The sequence below is a fragment of the Grammomys surdaster genome, unplaced genomic scaffold (assembly GCF_004785775.1).
Source record: "Grammomys surdaster isolate TR1022 unplaced genomic scaffold, NIH_TR_1.0 257, whole genome shotgun sequence".
NCBI classification, from domain to species: domain Eukaryota; kingdom Metazoa; phylum Chordata; class Mammalia; order Rodentia; family Muridae; genus Grammomys; species Grammomys surdaster.
This window is the reverse complement of record NW_021604698.1, coordinates 538822-566214: the sequence shown is the minus strand read 5'-3', so window position 1 is coordinate 566214 and position 27393 is coordinate 538822. Positions and strand designations below refer to the sequence as shown.

At 36.2% G+C, this 27393-nt stretch overlaps 1 pseudogene; it reads right to left on the bottom strand.

Moving 5' to 3' along the window:
• LOC114627736 lies at nt 1–27393 on the bottom strand (annotated as a pseudogene).

The following is a 27393-nucleotide window of genomic DNA, read 5'->3' as shown; positions in this document are numbered from 1 at the left end:
TCAAACTACAGGCACTACAAGTATCATGTTGGTGAAGCCAGAGCCAGGGTACCACCTAGTCAGAACAATGACCACATCTCCCTTCTTGAAGAAGGCTAAGGCCTTGCCAACATTCATGGCCAAGTTTACACGAAGGTCAACATTCTCAGCCCAGGCATCTTGTACCGCATCCTTACACAGCACAGGGAAAATGCCATGGTTCAGATGGGCCTGGTGAGCCATTTGGGGATTACATATCACAGCAATGATAGGAGCATGAGGGTGGTACCAGGCCACTTGGTGAGGACTCCTGCCAGACTTAGTGACCGCCTTAATAGGCCCACTACAACACTTAAAGGAGTCCTTTACTGCGCCCATGGCTGTGGGGTCACTGGTAATGGGTGCCAGGATGTGGAGTTCTCGAATAACTGCAAGTGGTAGATGGCAGCCTCTGTCTCTAAGACAATTAGGCACTGCATGCAAATAGCTCCCAGAGGTTAGTCCCCTTTGGCTGTTTCTCTGGATACCATGATGCAGTCTGCTCCATCTAGACCTGCATTGTCCACATAACTGCCTTCCGCATGGGTGGGACATGGCTTCTTGATCATCCTCTCCAGTATCTGTATGGCACAGATGACAGGCTTCCAAGCTCGGTTGCATTGTCTGATCATCATCTTCTGAGCCAGGAAGACCTTCTCTGTAGGAATCTCAATGCCCGGGTCACCTCGAGCCATCATGATCCCATCACTGGCCTCCAGAATCTCATAAAATCTGCGGACACCTTCATGATTCTCAATTTTACTGATGGTCTTGATATTTCCCTTCTCTTCCTGGACCTTCTTAATTTCATGCACGTCAGCTGCATTGCAGATGAAAGATCCAAACACCATGTCTACATCCTGTTCCACCCCAAACCTCAGATCCTGGATGTCCTTTTCTGACATGGCAGGGAAGTCCACAGCAGCTCCAGGAAGGTTCATGCCCTTCTTGCTGACCAAGGAGCCACCATTTTACACCTCTGTCACCAGGTAGTCAGCACGTTTTTCCTTCACCTGAAGTGAGATGAGCCCATCATCTACGTAGATCTTACTGTCCACCTCCACCAACTTGCAGATGTTTTTATAGTCCTGCCACAGGATGTTCTAATCACACTTTTCCAGGAAGGTATTGTCTAAGATGATCTTCAGAGTGGCTCTCTTCAGCTCCACCTCTGCAGTACGGCTGCCCTTGATGAGTCTAATCCAGATCTCAGGCTCCTTTGTGTCCAGAACCACTGCAATGGGATGGTAGAGAATGGAAAAATTTCTGTGGCTGCATGGACATTCTTGATGGTCTCTGCATGGTATTTATGGGCTCCATGAGAAAAATTCAGTGGAGACACATTCAGTCCAGAATTAATCATCTCTTTCAGTATCTCCACAGACCAGGAAGCAGGGCCAATGGTACAAATGCTGCCAGTATTATAGGCCATGATGGGTATGGAGTCAATGTCCAGGCAGCACATGTGTTCCAGGAAAGTGTCAGCCATTGCTGCATGGCGCTACTGGCATCGCTATGTGTTCCTGAGGTCCTAGGGTGTACTTCAGATCCTGCTGTGTTACCTAAAGTGGATATCTGTAGATTCATGATGCATCGCTGCTATGCACGGCAAGTTTATTTTTAAATAACCTTTTAAAAGTATTGCCTTATAATATTTACTTAGTGGGTAATTATAAAATTATGAATCCAGCATCTCTCTTAAATAAAAATATAGGAATTGAAATGAATAGATAACAAGATCTTTTGACCATCGGTTTTAAAGTTAAAATTGTATCTTCAGCATGCCATGATGAAGACATGAATTCTTTAGTTTGATTAAAAAAGAAGATTTATGCACCAATCTGTATACCAGATAACTTAAGGCTTTTAGTGCTGAGTGCAATGCAGACCCAGATGTAGCACATTTGCACAGCTGTATGAGCTATATGGCCAACTCTGTTATTGAATGACATGGAGAAATAATGTTATGTGGAGTTTATACCAAGACTGTGTGACGCGCCGCCTCGCCGAAAAGGAGAACACGCCACACTTCAGGATTCTTCTGACACGCAGTTTACTTGTTACAGCTCTTTTAGACGGTGTTACAGCTCTCTTAGATGGTGTTACAGCTCTCTTAGATGGTAGTGGCGAAGGACCCAGAGCCCCAGAACCCATGGGCTTATATAGAGTCCTGGGAGCACTTACTGCATGCTCATTGGCTCCTTAATGATGCCTAATTAGCATACTCGTTTCTCATTGGCTCTTAGAGTGCTCTTGGAGTGAGGCTTAATTAGCATAGTAATTTTTACTCTCTGCGCATGCGCACATTCAGCTTGGCTCCCTCAAGGAGCCAGCGCCATTTTGCAATGGCGAATGCGGCTCCCGACAAGACTGAATAAGATAGTCAGTGTTAATTATAGCTATTACATTTTTTGTAGTTGGTTTTACCTTATAGAAATTATGGCTTCTTCAGGAAAGTATTACTTACATTTTAAAAAATAATACCTGTAGTACAAGTAGATACTGAAAGAATCAGAGATTTTTTTTAAATCACGAGGTACTAGTGACAATTTAGTCAAACTGTTAATCATATAGTCTCAAAACTACTTAGCCACAAGTTTTCAGAGACCCAGTAACAACTTCATTGTTAAAAATTGAAAAAAAAAAAACAACGTAAATGCAGGACATATAGGCATAAATACAGTTCACAACTCCTTAGCTTAGACCCTTGCTTAAACTACCAGTGAAGGAAAACTGACCCTCCCTGACTATAAACCTATGGCTATGTGTGAAATCCATTATGAAACATGAAAGAGAAGGGTCAAGTCAGTGCATAGATGAAGTAACATATGCAGTGTATAAGAAAAGATTATACATAGGCCCAACAACTACATTCTAAGAATTACCTGGCAGATCTATATGAATTTGTATCTGCCAAATGCAATCCAGTCATGAGCAATAAACAATTCTGTCAATTCAGCACAGTAAACAACAAGAAAAATTAATATATTAATATGATTAAATGATTAATATGTTGATTATTCATATATCTTCTCTCTAGGAAGTTATATGTAGTATATAACTGAATCTCATAAGACAATCTACTTAATGCATGGAAAATTTCTATCCATAATTATTTTCTGTGTATGTTTTTTATATATATATTGTATGTGTAACTATTTTATGTGTATTATTTTATGTTTGTCGTTTTATGGCTATGTGTAGATAAAGGAAAGCGAGTATTTATAAACTATCAGTCATTTTGTAGGAATAATGACATATTATAAACAGTAACACTTCTAGACAAAGTGATTCTTTAATCACGTTTCTTTGGATAGATAACAGGTAAACAAGATATACATAAGGTAACAATAAATGATGAAAGAGGAATACAGACAGCAGGAATAAACATCAAAGAATGAATACATAAGAGGTAAGGAAGATATACAAAAGTAAAATGAAAGAGGGATAAAGTTAGCAAGGAAGAAGATAAAGGGAAAAATAAAGAAAAAATCAATGGTCGATCAGCATGATATGGTGCTACTATAACTTCTTTCTCACATGTTCTTCATGTATTCTGGACTTGAAATCCTATTTGAGCATCTTGATATCTTAATCCTTACTAGTCTTTTGTGATGGACTTAATAAATAGAATATGGCAGGATTTGTGTTATGTGCCTTCTACATCTAAATCAGATTAACCTCTTTGCTTCCTGAATGTGGATGCAATCTTACCATGTCTTTGCTCTGCCATCTCCATGACTTCCCCAACAAAGGAAACCCCTTTTCTTCCTGAAAATTCTTTTACCAGATATTGTGTGACTAGAGTGTGAGTAACGTATTATACCTTTTCCTAATACACACTAAAATAACTAGAAAATTTTAAATAGCGTTAATTGCATTTCCTTATAGTGAGACAGAAAGTCATTTACATTTTTGGTTGCTGTTCAGGAAAGCATGTCTACCTTTAAGAATAGCTATCAAAGCTGAAGAACTGAGTAAAATAAAAGATACCTACCACTTAACTAAGAAATTGAAATCAATATCCCAAAGTTATAGGGACATTTTCTCACAATGAAATATACTAAGATCAATAGCACTGAGCTATAATTCCAAGTCCTGACAAACATGATTTTAAGTTCACGAGGAATGTTAATTAATATTGATTGTCAACTTAACACAATCTAGAATTACCTATGATATAACCCTATTTACATGTCTGGGAGGAATTTCTAGATTGAGAATTTTCAAGCTTGAAAATTTGTCAACTGAGCTGGGAAGACATCATAAATGTATTATTTAGTTCTGATATAGTTTATACACTAGAAATATTTGAAGCTGTATTGAATTGAATTGGATCAATTTAGTTATTTTTTAAGATAGCTACTTATTTCATTATTACTTCATAACACTTACCTCACTAGTTTCTACCAATGTATTTTTCTCTCCCTCCCATGTGCTTGAAATAATGATGAGTACCACAGCACCCAGTTACAAGTCTTTAAAAAGAAAAAACTAAAGAAAACTTAAGTTGCATTTTGTTTTGTAAAAGCATCTTGGAGGTTGACAGAGAGGAACTTGATTATTTTTATATCATCACCATTTAGTGTTCTTAGAAGATTTTCCTAGAAATTTGATCTGACTAGGGGGCTGAGGTGGCAGAAGTCCTGAATCATTTATCAACATAATAGTGGTGATTTTTTGATATTTAATCATTCACCCCTGTTTCTACTCATCCAATGTAAAATCTGAGTGTTTTCTGCCTGGCTTCAGTAACACAGTCATTATAGTTTCCTTATGTTGACTTCTTGTTTTTGGTTTGTTTGTTTGTTTGATTGTTTGTTTGTTTGTTTGTTTTTCAGAGACAGTTATTTATGTGGATTTCTAATTTACAAAATATGATCTATCCATTGGTTAGACATTACAAATAATAATTTAAAATTTTGTGAAAAAAAAGTTATAATAGAAGTTTAACTGAACTCTGTGCAGTCATAATTTCATTGGTCCCAGAATACAGTTAAATTATTATCAGAAAATATTATTGGCTTAAAAACCCAACTAGCAGATGCCGTATAAAGCATGCTAAAATTTCTCCTGGTGCAGTTTGCAGCTCATTATATCATATGTGAGCAAAGAGAATTATAAAGGGAAGAAGGTTTAGTTATCCTTCTGGAAGAGTTTCAATGATACTAGTTTAATGAAAAGGTTCCTTTCAAAAACTATTAAAATTTAAAAAGGAAATTCACTGCTAATAAACTATAATAATAGCTTTTTATGTGTTTTATAACAGAAATGGGCTTTAGAAGAATAGGAGGAGTGTTATTTTAGTGACAGCTATTATGAATTTTATGCCCATTTATGGATGCAAAATTTGAATTGTAACATTGGCCATAGAGTTTTATGAGTCTCTTTCTGCCTCTGTTTCTTCCTCATTCCTTCTTCTCTACACCCACCCTCACACACACAAAGTGGTGACAGAAGAGTTATTGATGATATCATAATCACTAATAAGAGGTTAAAGATTTTGTTAGTCACTTTCATCAAAGTTGTAGAGTACTTCAGTAAATATCTTAAGGAGGAAGGACTCATTTTGTATTGTGATTCAGAGACATCAAGGCATGGTCAGTTGATTCCATGACAGTGGTTTTGTGGTGATGCAGATTATAATGTGTACAAATACATGTGACAGAAGAGAATGTTCACATCCTGAAACCTGAAGAAAAATGGGCATGAAGATGAGATGCAGTCTCCAAAGGGCAGTGTTTGTTAGGAACTTTTACTCTCCAACTACCTTTTACCTTCAAACCATGCATTCAGTTATTCAGCCATCTCTGGAATCACAGATGCTATTAGACCTCATGTTCCAATTATGTCTCAATGGTACTAAACTTTCAACACATGAGCCTTCATAGTGGATATTTTGTATCCCAGTTATAACAAGTGCATGGTAGAAATTATGTCTATTCTTCACCTATGCTTTTAAAATATTTGGTAAACTTTATAATTTATTTTTATATTTATACATATATACATACATATACACATTTTCAATATTCAATAAAGGAGTATCACTAGTGTCAGGAACACACACATATATATATATATATATAGGAATATATGCATATATATGTGTGTATGTGTGTGTATGTATGTTTGTATGTTTATATTAGTCTGTAGAATGTTCTCATTGTCTGCCAATATAAATATATTTATATTATTTCATATATTATTTCAGAGTTTACTTTTTCATTACACTTGACAATTTCATACCTATATAAAATGTGTTATGCTTACTCATTTCCCTTCACCTTCTTGTTATCGTTCATGTCCCTATCAACACTCCATTCTTTTTTTTATTTTACATCACACTCACTACCCCACCTCTCTGTTACCTCCTCCCACAATCCTTCCACCATAACTCAGTATACCCTTCCCTTTCTCTTCTGAGAGGTTAAAGGCCCTCCCTGGGTATCACCCAACCTTGTCACATAAAATCTCTACAGATCTAGGCCCATCCTCTCCCACTGAGGCCACACAGGCAGCCCAGATAAAAGAATACATCTCACAGACAGGTAAAAAATCTCTTAGGATTATCCCCACACACACTTCAGTTGTTTAGGACCCACATGAAGATTAAGCTGCAAAGGTACTACATATACTTAGGCATGAGGACACTAGCTCCCATCCCTCTCTGCTGTTTGGTTTGTGGTTCAGTCTTTGAGAGCCCAAGAGTCCAGGTTAGTTGACTCTGTTGGTCTTCCAGTAAAGTTACTATCCCTTTCATGACGCTCAGTCTTGCCCTCAACTCTTCCATTAAGAGTCCACAAGCTCCCTCAACTCTTTGGCTGTGGGTCTCTATATCTGTCTTAGTCAGTTGCTGGGTGGAACCTCTCAGGAGAGAGCCATTCTAGATTCCTATCTGCAAGCATGAAGGACTATCATTAGTAGTGTCAAGAATTGATGCTTGTTCATGGGATATGTCTCCAGTTGGGCCAGTTTTGGGTTGGCCATTCCCTCAGTCTTTGCTTTATCAGTTGTCTCTGCACTTTTTGTAGACAGGATAAATTTTGGATCAAAGGTTTTGTGGGTAGATTGGTGTCCCTATGACTCCACTGGGTTTCCTAACTGAGTATAGAAGTTGGCCTTTTCAGGTTCTATATCCCTAATGCTGTGTGTCACTGCTAAGGACATCCCCTATTGATTCATGAGTGTCTTCCTTATCCCGGCTCTTTCTTATCCTGGAGATGCTCCCTACTTCAGCGTCCCTGTCAGTTGCACATTTCCATTCACTCTCATGGCCATCTAGCCATCTCTCTTGTCCATCCCCACACCTGACCTTCCCCTCCCCTCCCCAATTATTCTCCCAACCAATTCCCTCCTTCCATCTGCCTCCCTCAACTATTTTATTTCCCCTTCTGAGATTCAAGCATCATTACTTGGGCCTTTCTTCTTCTTTGGATTTTTTTGGGGGGTGTATCCTGTCTTTTATTGTTTATATCCTCCTTTTGCATTTTTGTTACAACACTCAAGATGGTATTTCTCAAGTTCCACCCATTTGCCTGCAAAATTCATGATATCTTTGGTTTTAATAGGTGAGTGGTATTCCACTATGTAGATGTATCACATTTTCTATATCCATTTTTCAGTTGGGGGATATCTAGGTTGTTTCCAGTATCTGGCTAATACAAATAAAGCTGCTATAAACATAGTTGAGCAAGTGTCTTTGTGGGGGAGTAGAACATCTTTTGGTTATATGCCAGGAGTAGTATAGCTGGATTTTGAGTTAGAACTATTCCCAGTTATCACAGATACTGCCAAATTAAATTTCCAAAGTAGTTGTACAAGTTTATACTCCCACAACCAATAGCCCCTTGTTCCACATCCGTACTGGCATGTGCTATCATATCACTAGGGTTTTTTTTTCTTTGTTTGTTTTTTTGTGTTTTGTTGTTTTTTGTTTTTGTTTTTGATCTCAGGATTCTTTTGATTTGCATATCCCTGAAGGATTTTGAACATTTCTTCAATTGCTTCTCAGACATTAATGATTTGTTTTTGATAATTCTCTGTTTAGCTCTGTAACTCATTTTTTAACAGTGTTATTTAAATTGTTGATGTCTAACATCTTGAGTTCTTTATAAATTTTGGATATTAGCTCTCTGTAAGATGTAGGGTTGTTGGAGATCCTTTCCCAATCTGTAGGCTGCTGTTTTGTCCTAATGAGAGTGCCCTTTGCCTTATAGAATCTTTTCAGTTTTAAGAGGTCCCAATTATTAGTTGTTGATTTTAGAGCCTGAGTCATTGGTGTTCTGTTCAAGAAGTTGTCTCCTGTTCCAATGTGATCAAGGCTATTCCCCACTTTTTGTTCTGTTGGATTGAATGTATCTGATTTTATGTTGTTGTCTTTGATCAACTTGGATCCACCTTTATGTAATAGATATATATTATATCTATTATATATATATATATATATAATAGATATAGATCTATTAGCATTCTTCTACATGCAGACATCCAGTTAGACTAGCACCATTTGTTGAAGATGCTTCCTGATTTCCATTATATGGTTTTGCTTTCTTTGTCAAAACCCAAGTGTCCACAGGTGTATGATTTTATTTCAGGGACTTCAATTCAATTCCATTGATCAACTTGTTTATTTCTATACCAATACCATGCAGTTATTATTACTCTGTATATAATTATAACTCTGTATATAATATAATATGCTGTATGTCTTGAAGTTAGGGATGGTGATACCTCCAGAAGTGTGTTTATTGTTCAGAATTGCTTCTGCTATCCTGGGTTTTTTGTTTTTCGACAGAAAGTTAAAAATTCATTTGATGATTAATTCTATTTCCTTAGAGGTTACAGGGCTGTTTAAACAATTTACCTAACCTTTGTTGAACTTTAAGCGGTACCTGCCTAGAAAATCATCCATTTCATTTCAATTTCCCAGTTTTGTGGAGCACAGAATTTTGAAATCAGACTTAATGATTCTTTGAACCTCTTCAGTGTCTGTTGTTATGCCTCCCTATTCATTTCTGATTTTGTTTATTTGGATACAGTCTCTATGTCTTTGGTTAGTTTGCCTAAAAGTTTGTCTATCTTGTTGATTTCTCAAAGAACCAGCTCTTGGTTTCCTTGATTCTTTGTATTATTTTCTTTGTTTCTAACTAATTGGCTTCAGTTGCAATTTTCATTATTTGCTGCCTTCAACTCCTCCTCAGTGTGCTTGCATCTTTTTTTCTAGAGCTTTCATGTGTACTTTTAAATTGCTTGTATGAGAAGTTTCTAATTTCTTTATGGAGGCATTTGTGAACTTTACTCTTAGTACTGATTACACTGTGTTTCAGAAATTCTGGGTATGGTATGCCTTCATTTTCATTGAGTTCATTCATTGAAAGTTTTCATTTCATTTCATTGAAAGTTTTTTATTTCTTTATTTCTTCTCTGTACCAGAGATCTCTGAGTACAGAGTTGTCCAGTTTTTATGAGTGTGTATCCTTTCTGGTGTTTCTGTTACTGTTGAAGTCCATGGTGGTCTGATAAAATTCAATACATTATTTCAATTTCCTTGTATCTTTTGAGGCTTGCTTTTATGATTGACTCTATGTTTAATTTTTGAGAAGGATCCTTGAGGTGCTAAGAATAAGGCATATTCTTTTGTGTTTGTATAAAATATTCTATAGATGTCTGTTTTGTCCACATATTCATAGTGCCTGTTAGTTTCATTATTTCTCTGTTTAGTTGTTGTCTAGATGACACCTCAATTGGGGAGAATGGAGATTTCAAGTCTCCCTTTATTACTGAGTTGGCTTCAATGTGCGATTTAAGCTTTAGCCATGTGGGTTTTTTTTTGTTTTGTTTTGTTTTGTTTTTTGTCTTATTTTTGTGTTTGTTTGTTTGTTTACAAATGTAGGTGCCCTTATGTTTGGGACATAGATGTTCAGAATTAAGATATCACCTTCGTAGTTTTTTTCCTTTGATGAGTGTCATGTGTCCTTCACTGTCTCCATTGATTAATTTTGGTTGAAAGTCTATTTTATTCAATATTAGAATTGCTACTTCAACTTGCTTCTTGGGTCCATTTGCTTGGAAATCTTATTTCCAGGCCTTTACTCTGAGGTAATATCTTCATTGCTGAGTTGTTTTTCTTGTATGCAACAGAATGATCGATCTTGTTTTTATGTTCATTTTATTAACCTGTTTCTTTTTACTGGGGAATTGAGTTCATTGATGTTAAGAGATATTAATGGCCAGTGATTAATTCCTATAATTTGATGTTCATAGTTTTAGTGTGTTTCTGTATGTGTTTGTGTGTCTCTCTCTGTGTGTATGTGTTTTGTATGTGTACTTTCCTTGTTTTTCCTGCTACAGAAGTACTCATTTCCTGTGTTTTCCTATATGTAGTTATTCTCCTTAATCTGGAGTTTTTTTTCTGAGTATTTTCTGAAAGGTTTCAATTTTTGGATAGATGTTGTTCAAATTTGGATTTGTATTGAAATATTTTGTTTTCTCTATTACGATTGACAGCTTTGCTGAATATAGTAGTCTAGGTTTGCATCTATGATTTTTTTTTAGAAGTTGTAAGATATCTGTTCAAGCCCTTCTAGATTTAGAATTGCTATTAATAAGTAAAGTGCAATTCTGATAGATCTGCGTTTGTATGTTACCTGGCCCTTTTCCCTTGCAAGTTAAATATTCTTTCTTTGTTCTGTAAATTTTATGTTTTGGTTATTACATGACAAGGGAAATTTTTCCCCTTATCCAATCTGATTGGTGTTGTATGGTAGTTCTTTCATTACGTTGGGATAGTTTTTTCCTATGATTTTTTTGAAAATGTTTTCTGGATCTTGGAGCTCTGACTTTTTAGCTTCTTCTATTTGTATTATTTCAGGATAGGTACTTAATGGTAGCCCAGATTTCCCTGATATTTTGTGTCAGAATTTTTTTTACACCTTATTATATTTTAATTTCTATATGTGGTAGAGTTGATTATACTCCCTATCATATTTATTTATTTATTTATTTATTTATTTATTTATTTATTTATACTCCAGTCAGAAATTTTTTAGATTTAATTGGTGCATCAATTTCTATTCTTGTATCTTCTCTGCCTTCAACTCTCTCCTGTCTCCTATATTCTGTTGGTGATGCTCACATCTGTTGTGTCTATTCTTCTCCACATATTTTCCATCTCAAATATCTTCTTAGTTTGTGTTTTCTTTATTGCTTTTATTTCCATTATCAGGTCTTGATCAATTTTATTTCCTTCACCTGTTTAACTGTATTTCACTGTGTGTCTTTAAAGGAATTATTTGTTTCCTCTTTAAAGACCCTTCCTGTTTGATTGCATTTTCCTATAATTCTTTACAAAATTTATTCATTTCCTCATTAAAGGGTTCTATAATCTTTATATGGTTTGATTTAAGGTTGTTTTCCTATGCTTAGGTTGTGAAAAGATGTCCAAGGCTTGCTGTATGTACTAGGATAGATATACTCTGAAGGTGTCATATTGCTCTGGATATGGATTGTATTTTTTACAGGACCTTTAGCCATCTGATTGACATTGGTACCTGGATTTTTCTGGTGTAGATCCTATACCTACTGAGAGGGGGTCCAGGACCTCAATTGTCCTGGTGAGGCATGCCTATGATGGATATCCTTGGGTCATGTGATTCCAGATAGGTAGGTCTGTATGGTTCAGGATCTGCAAGTCTGATGAGGGTAGGCAGCGAGATTTCAGGAAAAAGGAGGTCCACTGGGCATAGGAGACAGCTCAAGGCTGCTGGGAGTGCCCCCAAAGGACTCAGATAGCAGGGAAGATGGGCTGGGAAAAGGAAGCTAACTTGCATAGTTTAGGATCCCCAGGTCTGATGAATTTGGGCAGAGAGATAGTTTGATGATAGGATAAATTTTTCTCATGGAGTGCAATTTGTGTTGTCCATATATAGGCAAATATCATTTCACTGGGGCATGGACAGCCTATCGCTCTCCAAAAAAAAAACCTTCAACCACCACCAACTCTTCAATTATAAATCAAGTCTTGGTATCCCTTCCTTTCTCCATGGTGGAATTTTGGACTGGCTTGATCTTATATATGTCTTGTTCAGGTAGCAACATCTGCTATCAATTGATAAATGGAACATCCATGGTATGTACAGAGTACAGCATTTCACAGCACTCTATTCTCTGGCATTTAAAATCTTTCTAACCCCTATATGAGAAATCTTTCTCATCTATATCCAAGCACTCAGTCCCAATTATTTTCAGCAGAGTTATTATTATTGAAGCCATGCTTTATTTCTTGTTTGTTTGTTTCTTTATTTATAATGTTTTGAGTACCAGGCATTGGTTCCAACCTAGGAAGACTATTCCAATACTAGGAAAACTAGCAGCAGAGTTATTTATTAGCTATTTCAGGGTTGGTTTCTATGTTCTACAATCAAAACATGTGGAGCTTTAAGTAATAATGCTATTTCTCATAGTTATCATGAGTATCAGGGTCAAAGATAACAAACCTGCATTGTTGTTGGTTCTTTTTAGGGCTCTCACCAATATCTCATAAGGAGATATCCGATGCCTGCCACTAAGACTTTCATTTAATTACCCATGTTTTCTGGGAATAACATTATTTTCTAATGTGACTATTTCTGTGCAAAGTGCTTTATAAACCATATTTTTAGAGCTAGAAAGATGGATCAGTGGTTAGAATACTTGCTTCTCTTTCTGAGATCTTAAGTTCAACTCCCACCATCCATGTCAGGTGCCTTACAACTGACTTTAACTATAGCCTTAGGCGGGTCTGGCACCTGAACCCTCTGTTGACACTTGCACTTATGTGCATATAATCTCCCATAAACATAATTAAAAATAATAAAAATAAATATTAAAATCATTTTAATTAGCTGACAAACTAGTGGGTTTTATAAGACTTTTTCAAAATCTTCAGATTTGACTACTGCCTCTTTTTTTCTTTTCTTCAATCTCTTATTACCATCCCCACTTAAGCTTGATAACAAGTCTGAGATCTACATTCTTCTTTTTTTATCCCATTTTATCTTTATTTTTCCATTAAATTATTTTATTTATTTACATTTCAAATGTTGTCCCCTTTGGGTCTCCCCTTCCAGAGTTCTTCTCTCCATGCTCCATCCCCTTGTATCTGAGAGAGTATTCCCCCTTCCACCCACTCACCCATCGCCTTCACCTGCACCTGATCCCCCCAGGATTCCCCTTCCTAGGGCATCAAATCTCTACAGTATTACATGCATCCTCTTCCACTGAGGTTAGACAAGGCTATATATGTACCAGGGGCCATGGACCAAGCCATACAATCTTACATCAATCAGTCTCTTAGTTCTGTGTTGAAAATGATAGCCATTGGCAAAGATATTTTTCCCAGGTCTCAATATATATTTTTCTGATGCCACTTCCAGAATATTGGCTCAGCATTGTTTTATTTATTTATTTATTTATTTATTTACTTATTTATTTATTTATTGATGTTGTAGAGAATATTTGATGTTCCTTAGGACAGGTAGCATTAACCTGCAAGTGATAACTTACTATCCTTCTAAAGTGTCCATCAGCTCAGCATCTAATTACTACTATCAAATATAAATGATACCAGGGGCTAGAGAAATAGATTAGCAGAGACAATCATAAGCTTTCCTTCCAGAGAATTTAGGATTTAGTTCCTGTACCAAAACAGTAGCTAACAACCATCCCAAAATCCAGTCCCACAGAATACAATCACATATCTGAGCACTATACACACACATTGTGCAAAAATATATACACAGCCAAAACACCCATTCACATTAGATAAATTAACTGATTAAAATGTCTATTGGTGACAAGATTCCTGATTGAATACTTGTAGCTAGTTTATAATTAAAATGATGGAATATCAGAGCATTGAGGCTACATAGTTATATGAGATATGTTTTTAAATTATGAGATTCAATAGTGTTTCACAAATTAAATAAATTTAGGTTTGATATTTATATCTTTTTCTTTTCCAGAGTGTTAGTGGTGATAAGAAAAATAAAGTAATTAAGCAAGTAGTAGATTCTTGCATAATTCATGACCAATGGTCTCAGTAAAGTACATGTCCTGTTACTTGGAAGATTCGCTATAATGACCCTATAGGAAATACAAATCTGTGTTATAAACATTGGTAAAGTTGATGCTTTCTGTACAAATATAGTTCAAAAATAAAATACTATAAGAGAGTCTTTGACATTACAAAAGAATAAAATTATGTAAAATCTGTTGGAGTAGATACATTCAGGTTGAGGCAAGGTTTTATTTCACTCTCAACTTTATATTCTCATGAGTTATGTTAATGACAGAAAGCTTGGACCCAAAATGTGTCTTTTGTGGTGTTTACTCACTATCATATCACATACAAACATTTTTCACTTGCTCTTTCCAAAAGGCAGTCCTGGCATGTGCATTTGATGTGGTTTAGTTTTTTTGGATTTTTGTTTTTGTTTTTTGTTGCTGCTGTTATTGGGTATTTATTTATTTAGGTTTTTTGGTTTTGGTTTGCTTCTTTTCTGTTTTGCAGTTAAAAAAAGGAATAGAGTTTAATTTTTACATGATCATAATACAAACTTTTGTACACTAGAATTTATTATCTCTGTTAATAAAGTAATTTAATTAAGCACAGAGAGGAGTCAGAACAGAAATAAAAACATCTTGCTACACAATTTTCTTCCAATTAGGAATTAAGCCTAAAATAAAACTTCACTTCAAAACAAATAAAACAGGATGCATTCAAATATCATCAAACCACAATTCTGGAATAGTAGAGAGATACTTAATTTCCATTTATGTATGGCTCCATTAGCTATTGCTAACTTGATAGCTGTATGTTATTGTTTTCTACTCTTATATAAACATTGCCATATGTTTCCTATAAAGAAGTAAGAAACCAAATCATCTACCATATCACACTGTCTTTTTCCCAATTATTGAGTATCTAAGCTTTTGTATCCAGGGAAGAAGTTCTGATACCACTTTGAACAAAGGAACTAGAATGAACTGTTACCTCCAAGGACTGTATTTTCACACACATCTAGATTGTTTAGCATAGGCAGCTTTGTGTAGGTGGAAAAACCTGATCACTGCTAGTTACAGGGAGCAAAGTCATTCTTCATGGACTCACCCCCAATCTGTGCATGGAGCAAGGTATTCTCTCATTTGTTCATAGAGCATAGTGAAAAGCATACTTTTTGAGACAAAATGTTTGATTACTGAGATGACCAACTGATTAAGATAATCTGGGACATCAAGAGGAAGACTCTAAACAGCTCAAGGATAAGTTAGGATATGACCTGCAATCCTGACTGCTCTCTTAACTAGCTGATTGTTGTCTATTAGGAGCTGTAGAAATGATCACTCATTACCATGTAATGTAAATAATCCAAAGTAGAGGAATGCTTTTTTTGTTGTTTTATGTTCAGCCAATGGCTGTTGTAGTTCATATACTCATATGGTTATTATTCAGAATTCTCTAAAGAAATAGAATTGGTTGAATGATGATAGACATATAGAGAAACTTACAGAATGTAGTTCAAGAAGTCTAACAAGGCAAATAATCAAATAATAGATGGCACATCTCAGCCATCTCAATATGTTTCTGGCATCTAGAAGAAATTTTAGAAAACTACTGGTCTTAAGTCTACCTAGGAATTCAAAAGTAGGTTTTAATACCAGTGAAGGCATGCTTCAACAACAGGATAAATGCACTTGTCTCAAGATTGAGGGCAAATAGGCAAAAAGCAAAAGATTACTGCTCCCTTCATGTCCTTTCGTGTGGGCTGCCAGTAGAAGGTGTAGCCCAAATCAAATAACCAATCAAGAAAATCTTTTACAGACGTACCTAGATTCATGGGTTTTAGTTGATTCCAGAAGCAGTCAAATGACAGCTAAGATCAGCATTTCAAATATAGTCTTCATGAATTACACAATCCAGTAATTTCCAGTGTGCATATTTATAAATTTCCTTGTCATTTATACACATATACTATAGAATTGTTTATCTTCCTGAGAGATGTGTGCTTATGTACCAAAATTTTTCATGAACAAACTTTTTTTTAGGTTCTATATTTTTGGAATCATTGTTATTCATGTTAATTAAAGATCATTATAGTATTTATGACTTCAAATATGTTTAATTTCTGTGTTTATATACTTATCACTCTTTTGTTGTCAATTTTACATATAACAAAGTCAACATTTGACCATATGGTGACTTGTTTGATTTCTGGAAAAAACGAGGATTCCACAGAATGCTAAGTATGATGAGACAACCTAATACAGATCCTTTTCTGTAAATAAGATAATTTCTATGAAGAAAATTGAAAAGATTCATCTTAGTATGTGACAAATAAAAGCCTTCTCTAAACCCAGATAATTCTGTAACTATGGAATATGTGACAATGACAGTTTAGATTTACCGAATTAAGAGGCATATACCAGTGGCTAGCAATACTTGGAAAAACCAACAAGAAGAAAAAAAATAACTAAGAATTTGTGATTTTCCTAACCATATGCATTCCCTTAGAATGATAACTACAAATTCAAAACTGTCTTCCTTCCTGAACTTCAGACACTTAATGTCCAGATATTTTGACTTCATTAATTGAAGAACATAATTCCTCCTGGGCAAGTAGGCTAAACTGGTGAGGGGACCAAGAGAGCATTTGATGTGTGTCCTAAGCTATTTCTACACGAGTAAAAATAAAAATGTACATTACTACTTGGATTGTTACAGATTTTCCTCCAGTTATTCTATGTATAGTCCATTATTCCATTCCAAGTGGGAGTTGGCACTGTGACAATTTTTTAATTTCTAGAACAATCTTAGTCTGGTAATATGCACATAAATTTAAGGCAGTTCTAAAAGTTTATCTGGAAGTCTGATTATAAGAGATAATCACATGGCCCAACATAAATCTATCTTAGTCGAGTAATTCGGGAAAAAAAAAAACAAAGAAAATAGGAGCAAAATTTCTTTTAATTCTTTATAACTCACAACACCTAAGATTATTCTTCACTATTTTTTCTATTTTTTGGTACAACGAGTTGTTTTACTTTAAAACAAAAAAAATCATATTTTTTCCTCTATGTTTGTTGCTGCCTTTCTACATTCGTAGGTTTTTTAATAATCTTAAAGTATTTAACTCTCTTAATAATGATAGTCTATAAATATGAGGCTACTTGTGTTTGGGATAGTAGCTGTTATTTTGCTGCCATCTATCTCTTACTGATGGTACTGCGTAAGAATTAAATAAAATAGAAATTACTGTAGTAGAAATTTTCCTTAAAACATGACAGGGTAGATTCAGGTCTGTTATTCTCATGCTTCCTAATAATGAAGTAAGCTCAGCATTCTCAAAGCCATTTTGCTTGTAAAAAAAAACATGTACCCCTGTTTTCGCCTGTTTCATTCACTTTATTTTTTATTATTATTATTATTTATTATTATTATTATTATTATTTATTATTTTTGTTAGTGTGTGTGTGTGTGTGTGTGCACATGCTCACAAAACAGCTTCCAGCCATCAATTCTCTCACCATTTGGCTTCCAGATCTCAAAACCAGTACCTCCTGGGTGATGAGAAGAGTCTCCTCCCGCTGAGCCATAGTCCTGCATTTCCTTCTCTAAGAATGGAGGTAATTGGAATTCATGTATCTTTGATTGATGAGTTGTTATCACAACGATCAAAATCCAGATGTTTACTGATGAGAGTGCTAAAATTTATTTAGACACAAAAATGTTATACTCTAACCTGTGTTTTACTGTATTTCTTCAAGGCATAATATTTTTTCCATTTTTCATTTTTTATTTATTCTATTTATAGACATTTCAAATGTTATCCCCCTTCCTAGGTTCCCCTTCACAAACTTCCTATGCCTTCCTCCTACCCCCTGTGGGTACTCGACCACCCACCCATCCACTCAAATCTCAGCACCCTAGCATTCTCCTACCCTGGGTCATCTAGCCTCCACAGGACCAAGAGTTTCCCCCTCCCAGCGATGCCCAATAAGGCAACCCTCTGCTACATATCCACCTGGAACCATGGGTCCCCCCCCCCCATGTATACTCTTTGGTTGGTGGTTTAGTTCCTGGGAGCTTTAAGGGGTCTTGTTGGTTGATATTGTTGGTCTTCCTATGAGGTTTCAAACCCCTTCAGCTCCTTCAATCCTTGCCCTAACTTCTCCATTGGCATCCCTGTGATCAGTTCAATATTTTGTTGAATGCATCCGCATTTGTATTAGTCAGGCTCTGGTAGAGCCTCTCAGGGGACAGCTATACCATACTCCTGTTAGCAAGCGCTTCTTGGCATCAACAATAGTGTCTGAATTTGGTGTCTACAGATGGAATGCATCCCTAGGAGGGGCAGTCTCTGAATGGCCTTCCTTCAGTCTCTGCTCCACTCTTTGTCTTTGCATTTCCTTTTGACAGAAGGAATTCTGGATTATTATTTTTGAGGTGGGAAGGTGGCCCCATCTCTCAACCGAGGGCCATGCCTATGCCTATCAATTGGGTATTGTCTCTACAGGTTTTATCTCTCCTTTGTTGGGTATTTTGGCTAACGTCCTCCCTGTTGGGTCGTGGAAAACTCTTGATTCCCTGGTATCTGGGACTTTCTAGTGGCTACGCCCAGTTCCCCCTACCCCACTGCTACTCTCCTTTCAAATTGCTGGCCTCCCCCATCTCCTCCTATATTTGAACCAGCCCTCCGTTTTTTCCCTCCCCCTCTTTTCTCTCTCCCATATCCTTCTCTCCATCTAATTCCTGAGATTATTTTCTTCTCCCTTCTGGGTAGGACTATAGCATTCACACTTTGGTATGGTCTGCTTTCTTCTTGGGTTTCATGTGGCCTGTGAGTTGTATTATGGTTATCCCAAGCTGCTATTTGGTTAACATCCTCTTATCAGTGAGTATATACCATATGTGGTTTTTTTGTGATTGGGTTACCTCACTCAGGATATTTTCAAGTTCCATCCATTTGCGTGAAAATGTCATGAATTCATTGTATTTAATAGCTGAGTAGTACTCAATTGTGTAAATGTTCTGTATTCATATCTTCTGTATCCATTCCTCTTTTGAGGAACATCTGTGTTGTTTCCAGGTTCTGACTATTATAAATAAGGCTGCTGTGAACATAATGGATCATGTGTTCTTGTTATATGTTAGAGAAACTTTTCAGTATGTGCCTAAGAGTAGTATAACTGGGTACTCAGAACTATTTCCAATTTTCTGGGGAACTGTTAAACTGATTTCCAGAGTAGTTGTACTAACTTGTATTCCCACCAGCAATGAAGGAGTGTTTCTCTTTCTCCACATTCTTGTCAGCATCTGCTGTCACCGGAGTTTTTGATATTAGACATTCTGACTGGTGTAAGAGGAAATCTCAGGATCTGGTTTATTTGTATTTCCCTGATTACTAAGGATGTTGAACATTTCTTTTAAGTACTTCTCAGCTATTTGCGATTCCTTAGTTGAGATTTCTCTGTTTAGCTTTGTTCCTCATTTTTAATAGAGTTATTTGGTTCTCTGGAGTCTAACTTCTTGAGTTCTTTGTATATATTAGATATTAGCCCTCTATTTGATATAAGATTGGTAAAAAATCTTTTTCCAATCAGTGGGTTGCTATTTTGTCCTATTGACAGTGTTTGTTGCCTTACAGAAGGTTTTCAATTTTATGAGGTCTCATTTGTCAATTCTTGATCTTAGAGCATAAGCCATGGGTTTTCTGTTCAGAATATTTTCCCCTGTGTCAATGTGTTCAAGGTTGTTTCCCACATTGTATTCTATTAAATTAATCATATCATGTTTTATGTAGAGGTCCTTAATCCACTTGGACTTGACCTTTGTACAAGGATATAAGAATGGGTCATTTTGCATTCTTCTACATGCTGACCTCCAGGTAAAGCAGCACTATTAGTTGAACATGCTCTTTTTTATCCATGAGATGATTTTGAGTCCTTTGTCAAAGATCAAGTGACCAAAGGCATATGGGTTCATTTCTGGTTCTTCAATTCTATTCCATTTATCTACCTGTCTGACTCTGTACCAATACACTGCTATTTTTATCACTATTGCACTGTAGTATAGCCTGAGGTCAGGGATAGTGATTCCCCAGAAGTTCTTTAATTGTTGAGAATGGTTTTTGCTATCCTGGGTTTTTTGTTATTCCAGATAAATTTGAAAGTTGCTCTTTCAATCACTGTGAAGAATTGAGTTGGAATTTTGATGGGAATTGCATTGAATCTGTAGACTACTTTCAGCAAGATGGCCATTTTTACTATATTAATCTTGCTGAACCATGAACATGGGAGATCTTTCCATCTTCTGAGGGCTTCTTTGATTTGTTTCTTCAGAGACTGGAAGTTCTTGCCATACTGAGCTTTCACTTGCTTGGTTAGTGTCACACCAATATATTTCATATTATTTGTGACTAGTGTAAAGGGTGTTGTTTCCATATTTACTTTCTCTGGCCATTTATCCTTTGAGTAAATGAAAGCTACTGATTTCTGATTACTTATTGTATACTATCATATCATCTGCAAATAGTGATATTCTGACTTCCTCTTTTCTAATTTGCATCCCTTTGATCTCCTCTTGTTGCCTAATTGCTCTGGCTAGAACTACAAGTACTATATTGAATAGGGGGAGAATGGGCAGCCTTGTCTTGTCCCTGATTTTGGTGGGATTGCTTCATGTTTCTCTTCATTTAGTTTGATGCCAGCTATTTGCTTGCTGTATATTGCTTTTATTATATTTAGGTATGGAACTTGAATTCATGATCACTTGAATACTTTTAGCATGAAGGGGTGTTGTAATTTTTCAAAGGGTTTTTCAGCATATAATGCAGTGATCATACAGTTTTTAATGATATATATATATATATATATATATATATATATATATATATATATATATATTTGGTGGATTTCCATATATTGAACCATCCCTGCATACCTGGGATGAAGCCTACTGATTCATGGTGAATGATCATTTTGATGTGTTCTTGGATTAGTTTTGCAAGAATTTTGAATATTTTTGCTTCAATATTCATGAGGGAAATTGGTCTGAAGTTCGCTTTCTTTTTTGAGTCTTTGTGTGGTTTAGTTATCAGTGTAACTACGGCTTTATAGAATATATTGGGTAGTGTACCTTCTGTTTTTATTTTATGAAATAGTTTGAGAAGTATTGGTAATAGATCTTTTAAGGTTTGGTAGAATTCTGCACTAAAACCATCTGATCTAGAGATTTTATTGTTGGGGGACTTTTATTGAGTACTTCTATTTCTTTAGGGGTTATGGGACTGATTAGATGGTTTATCTGACCTTTTTTTAACTTTGGTACCTGGTATTTGTCTAGGAAATTATCCATTTTATCCAGATTTTCCAGTTTTGTTGAGTATAGGCTTTTGTCATAGGATCTGCTAATTTTTTAATTTCTTCAGTTTTTGTTGTTATGGCCCCCTTTTCATCTCTGATTGTGTTAATTTCGATAATGTCTCTTTGCCCTCTGGTTAGTTTGGCTAAAGTTTTATCCATTTTGTTGATTCTATCAAAGAATCAGTTTCTTCTTACAAGAATCAGATTCATTGTATAATTCACTTTGTTTCTGTTGGGCTGATTTCAGCCCTGCGTTTGATTATTTCCTGCTATCTACTCCTCTTGAGTGTATTTGCTTCTTTTTATTCTAGAGCTTTCAGAAGTTTTGTTAAGCTGCTAGTGTACGATCTTTCCAATATCTTTATGGAGGCACTCAGGGCTATGAGTTTTTCCTCTTAGCAGTGCTGCCATTGTGTCCCACAAGTTTGGGTATGTTGTATCTTCATTTTCATTAAATTCTAAACAGTCTTTAATTTCTTTATTTTTTCCCTGACCTAGTTTTTATTGAGTAGATAGTTGTTCAGCTTCCATGTGTATGTGGGCTTTCTGTTGTTTTGTTGTTGTTGTATTTGTTGTTAAAGATCAGCCTTATTCCATGGTGATCTGATAAGATGCATGAGATTATTTCAGTCTTCTTGGATTGGTTGAAGCTGCTTTTTTGTCCTATTATATGATCAGTTTTGGAGAATGTATCTTGAGGTGCTGAGAAGAATGTATATTCTTTTGTTTTAGGGTGAAATGTTCTGTACATGTCTGTTTAGTCCATTTGGTGGATAACTTTTGTGAGTTTCCTTTTGTCTCAGTTTAGTTTTTGGTCTCATTTGTCCAAAGGAGGTTAAAGACCTTCAATTCTTCCCCTAACTATTCCAAAAGGGCCCTCGACCTCTTGAACTCTTTCCAACGGTTGGCTGTAAATATCTGTATCTGTCTCAGTCAGCTCCTGATAGAGCCTCTCAGAGGACAGCCATGCAAGACTCTTGTCTGAAAGCAGAACATAGTATCAGTAATAGTGTCAGCGTTTGGTGCCCTTCTATGGGATGCATGCCAAGTTGAGCTGGTCCCTAGTGGGATGGGCTCTCCTTTATTCTCTGCTCCATTTTTGTCCCTGTATTTCTTTTAGACAGGAATGATTCTGGGTCCAAAATTTTGAAGGTGGGTTAGTGACTCCATCCCTCCACTGGGGGCCTGGAGGTGACTGGAGGTGGTCTCTTCAGGTTCCATCTCCCCACTATTGGGCATTTTGTTTAAGGTCATTCCCATTTGAGAGCATAACTATCATAAGTAGACTGATACCCCCTAATGTTAAAAGAGCAAACAATACAAAATAAATCTACAAATGAGGTCATGCTACCTTCAAGAGGTAAGTCTAAGTGTATTAAAAGGGAAGGAACATTATAATATTTTTCTATAGGAAATCCATATCAAGCACATGTAGGTAGAACTTATGGAAAAGTAATTAAGGGTGATTGAATTTTTAAAGAAGTTATAAAATTTGTAATTTTTTTGCATAAAAGTTCATCATACAGATGAATATGGTAGCTTATGCCTACAATACCAGTGTAAGGACCCACGAAGAGTACCCCCAACTCAAGTCCCGATCAGCGCGCATCCAAGGAGACAGGAGAGACTGACTCAATGCAAAGGGCAAAAGGCAGTTTACTAACGAGGACCCTCAGATCGAAACTCATCCCACGGAGGGGAGAGAATTTCGATGAAGACCCCAGGAAGTTTAGAACTTTTATAGGGGGAGGCACAAGGGGGAAGGGAAAAGCAGGAAATTCTGGCGCAGTTACATATAATTGGATATTTCAAACATCAGCACTTTGTGTAAGCTATCATTTTGACAGGCTGGATGGCCCACTATTTTTGACCATGAAACCTCAGACCTTCTAGGATAAACACCAGGTGGCCCATTACTCACTTGGGCATGTTTAGACTGGTCAAGATATGTCTTTGATTGTTTCTACATTTTTGGTCACCTTGTCCCTAGAGGGGCTTGATATTTTTATTATGGCTATTCTTAGCAAGCTCAGCAAGCCGTCTGGCGGTCTTTGCCAAGTTGTTTTTAATTTTTACTCTCACACCAGCAGTACAGGCTGAAGAAAGAGGATTGCTGTGAGTTTATGGCTACCTAGAACAATATAGTGGGTAAAAAGCCATGCTGTGTTACAGTATGGACTCATGTTTCCATAAATATAAAAGAATTTTGAATAACCAAATGTATATGAATACAGTAAAACAAAACAATTAAATGGAGATATCATCATACATTTTATATGTAGGAGTTAAATAGATTCTTGTCAAGGATTCTATTCAGAAAAATAGCATAGAAATCTGGCTATCAATTTTATTATATTTGGACTTGGCTAAAATTGTAGCATATGTTAATAAACAAATTTTTGACCTTTTATAACAATAGACTAAGAGGGAAAAATTACAGTAAATGACATCCAGTTCTTTAAAGACCAAATCATTTTTGTTTCACTAAATTATGAAACTAATCCATCCGTTGGCAGCTTCCTTCCTGGATATACTTGGGCAGATTTTTATTTTCTTATTTTGTAGCCTGCATCATATTTCAGGCCACTGTGGCAACAACTAAAACTGAATTATTACTTCAGTGGTTTCTCATAGAGTGTATGTCTCATATTCCTTCTAATTCTATAGTCTGAGTAACTACTAGAAAATTACATCTTGTAGTAGTTTGTGAATTGAAGCACACAGCTTTGGCAGAAAGTTTAAAGAAAACAAGAAGAAAAGGTCAAATACTTAAAGTTATAGAATTTATATAGCATCAAGTTAAAGTTAATTCCTCATATATTTGACATATATGACAGCAGGCAAAATATTTACATCTCAACTCTTGAGGATTTTACTAAATGTATGTTTTATTGTGAGTGGTGATAATAAATTTTCATAGACAATCTGATCTTCCAATCACAAAAGAGGAATATTTTTCAAATATTAATCCTTGAGTATTACTTTTAATCCATTGTAAATGAGTGATGTCACTTGTGATTTCCAACAGCCCAAGCAACTTCTATGTTATCTTAGGGCTATGCCCATCCTGACACCCATAGGCATTATGTTTACCTCAGTCAATCTTCTCAGACATTTTTGGGTACCACTCTCTGAGTCATCAGTACTCATTCTTATGAAAGAAGACAAATACTCTTTACTTAAAGAGTATCAATGTAAACAGGTCTTAAATTGTGCACTTGAGACTGAGCTGATTGTTATCTGATTTTTTCCCCCAAATTGTGCTATGCTTAAATATGGCTAAAGTAAAATGATATGAGCCAGATTCTAAAAGTCCTGGTCCAGCACCAGTTAAAATAAAATCAGGTTGAGCTGAGTTTCATTCTTACTTCCTCCTGATTGCTTCCCACCCCCCCTTCTTGCTCAAGACCTGCAGGGAAATCACCAAAAAGAATCTGTTTACATTCTCAATATATCAACACTCCCTTTATACTGGAATTCCTCATTTCTTAGCTTTTGCAATATTTAGATGCAAATTCTAGAGAGCAGTGTGTAGGAGGGAGACTGTTAAAAGATGGTAGTAGCACAAGACAACCTGGGACCAAATTCTCAGTACAAAGGAGACTTATTTACCACAGAGGGAAAGGAAAAGAATAAATGAGGGCATGGGGGTTTCCAGAAGGGAAAGCTGGAAAGGGGATAACATTTGAAATGCAAATAAAAAATCCAATAAAAAGAAAGGAAAAAATAGGACATGAAGTAAAAGACGAAGACAGTAGATAGAGGGAAAGAAAGGGAAATAAACAAGGGAGAGGAGAACCAGAAATTTGTCCCTGAGATGAAAATGACTGCCTCTGAATAGAGAGGACACAGATGTTCCCCATATGCAAATGGTAGTTTATAAAGCTTAAAGGAGAAACTCCTATTTTGATTGGGCAAGTTCTTAGGGCAGCCAAAAGTAGGCTTTTGACTGCTGGATTTCAATACTTGGATAACTGGACCTTTGTAGTCAGGCTCATGAGGAGGAAGTGACCAAATGGCATGACTGAATAGACTTGATGGGTCTATTAGATTTAGGAATATATTCTAATGGTTTTTAGCAAGGCAGAGGGAATAGGGAAGAACAAGGCCTGCCATAGGCATGTTTGTCATGCTCAGGCCTAATAGAGGCTCCTCAAAGATTACTATGATCCAATGGAATACTATATACTCCTATGTGAAAAGAAAATATCAGCCAAATGCAAGGATACTTAAGCTGTGTGTAATTATAGCAATTCAAAGCAGATTACATTACTAAACAATATTCTCCCAGTGCAATGCCTGTATTTTAAGTGTTTAACTAAAGTCTTTTCATTGGTATAAAAGAGACTTGCTGGAGAAAACCAATTCTACCATTTGGGGGCAAATTTAAAGCACATTTTATTAATTATTAAACAGTGATCAAAACATGGACTTCAATCAGAATCATTCTCTGGAAATGCCCTGCTAAGAATGGTTGGAGCCATATGTTACAGTAGCTTCTATGGATACATCTATAGGTCACCATACATTCCCATGAGGCTTTGTTATTATTCAAGAACTAGGAAACACAATATTCTGTGAAATTATCTGGTTCCTGGTTAGGTGGGGCTTACAGGTTAATATTGGGATTCTATTTTGGTACAAATCTTTGAGCCTATAATGGGTATTTGATTATTTTTGAATCTAATAATCATCAGAGTTACTATCTAGAAGGACCTAGAAGTTGTTTTTATCTTACATACATACTCCTTTCTAATTTTTTCAGTATAATCAGATTATAATTCTGAATGGTTTGTGTAGAAATAATTTCTTAAAAGCCATATAAGATATTTTTTGTTCTGAATAAGGCAGGTTAAGTGTTTTATCATATTGTAGAACTATCTTAGTTAATAAATCTTCCAGTTGACAAAACAGGGCTCATCTTTTTGGTATGTTAGAAGATTGGGAACAGTTCTACCTCAAGACCCAGGTATACCATTTCTTGAATATATCCAAAAGGTGTTACACCATTCAACATGGACACTTGTTCAACTATGTTTATAGCATCTTTATTTGTAATGGCCAGAAATGGAAAACAACATAGATGTTTGTCAACTGAAGAATGGAAACAGAAAATGTGATATATCTCCACAATATAATACTACTCACCCATTAAAAACAAGGGCATTATGAATTTTGAAGGCAAACGGATGGAAGTAGAAAATATCATCCTGAGTGAGATAACCCAGACTCAAAAGTACATGCATTGTATATACTCATTTATAAATATATATTATCCATACAGTACTGGAAAACCATGCTAGAGTCAACAGATCCAAAAAAGCCAAATAACAAGGCCCAAGAATGATGGTTGAATCTTTCCTAGAACTGAAAACAAAATAGATATCAAAGGATGATGGAAAGAGGGAAGTTGACAGAAAAGAGGAGGAGGAAGGAAGTAGGGCAGGAGGTGAGATCACATGAAAGGAGGGCAGAGGAGAAAAAAGGGAGATTTGCTGGGAGTCAGTGCCAATCCCTAGGATGTGCCAGAGACCTGGGATGGGAAGAATCCACAGAGGATCTATGGGGATGACTATAGCTTAGATTGCAACGGTGGCGGATATGGATCCTGAAGTGGCCACTTCCTATAGGCAGGCAGGACTCTCATTGGAAGGATAAGGACAGTAACCCACCCAAAAATCTGTTGACCCAAAATGTGTCCTGCTTACAAGATGCATAGGAACAAGGATAGAGCAGAGACTGAAGGAATGGCCAACTGTAGCAGAAGGTATTAGAAAGCAGGATCCAGATTGGCTCTCCGCTTAGCTGCCAACTTCCTGCTTTAATGAAGACTACCTGTGGGCCTCCTGGTACAAGCTGGGTGTCCTCTGGGTTACTTTCTCTAGCTTGCCGCCCCCACCCCATAGTGACCAGCTGCTGTGCTTCAAGCTCAGGTTCGCTTGTCCCTAGATCCACTATTTCCTTCACAGCCAT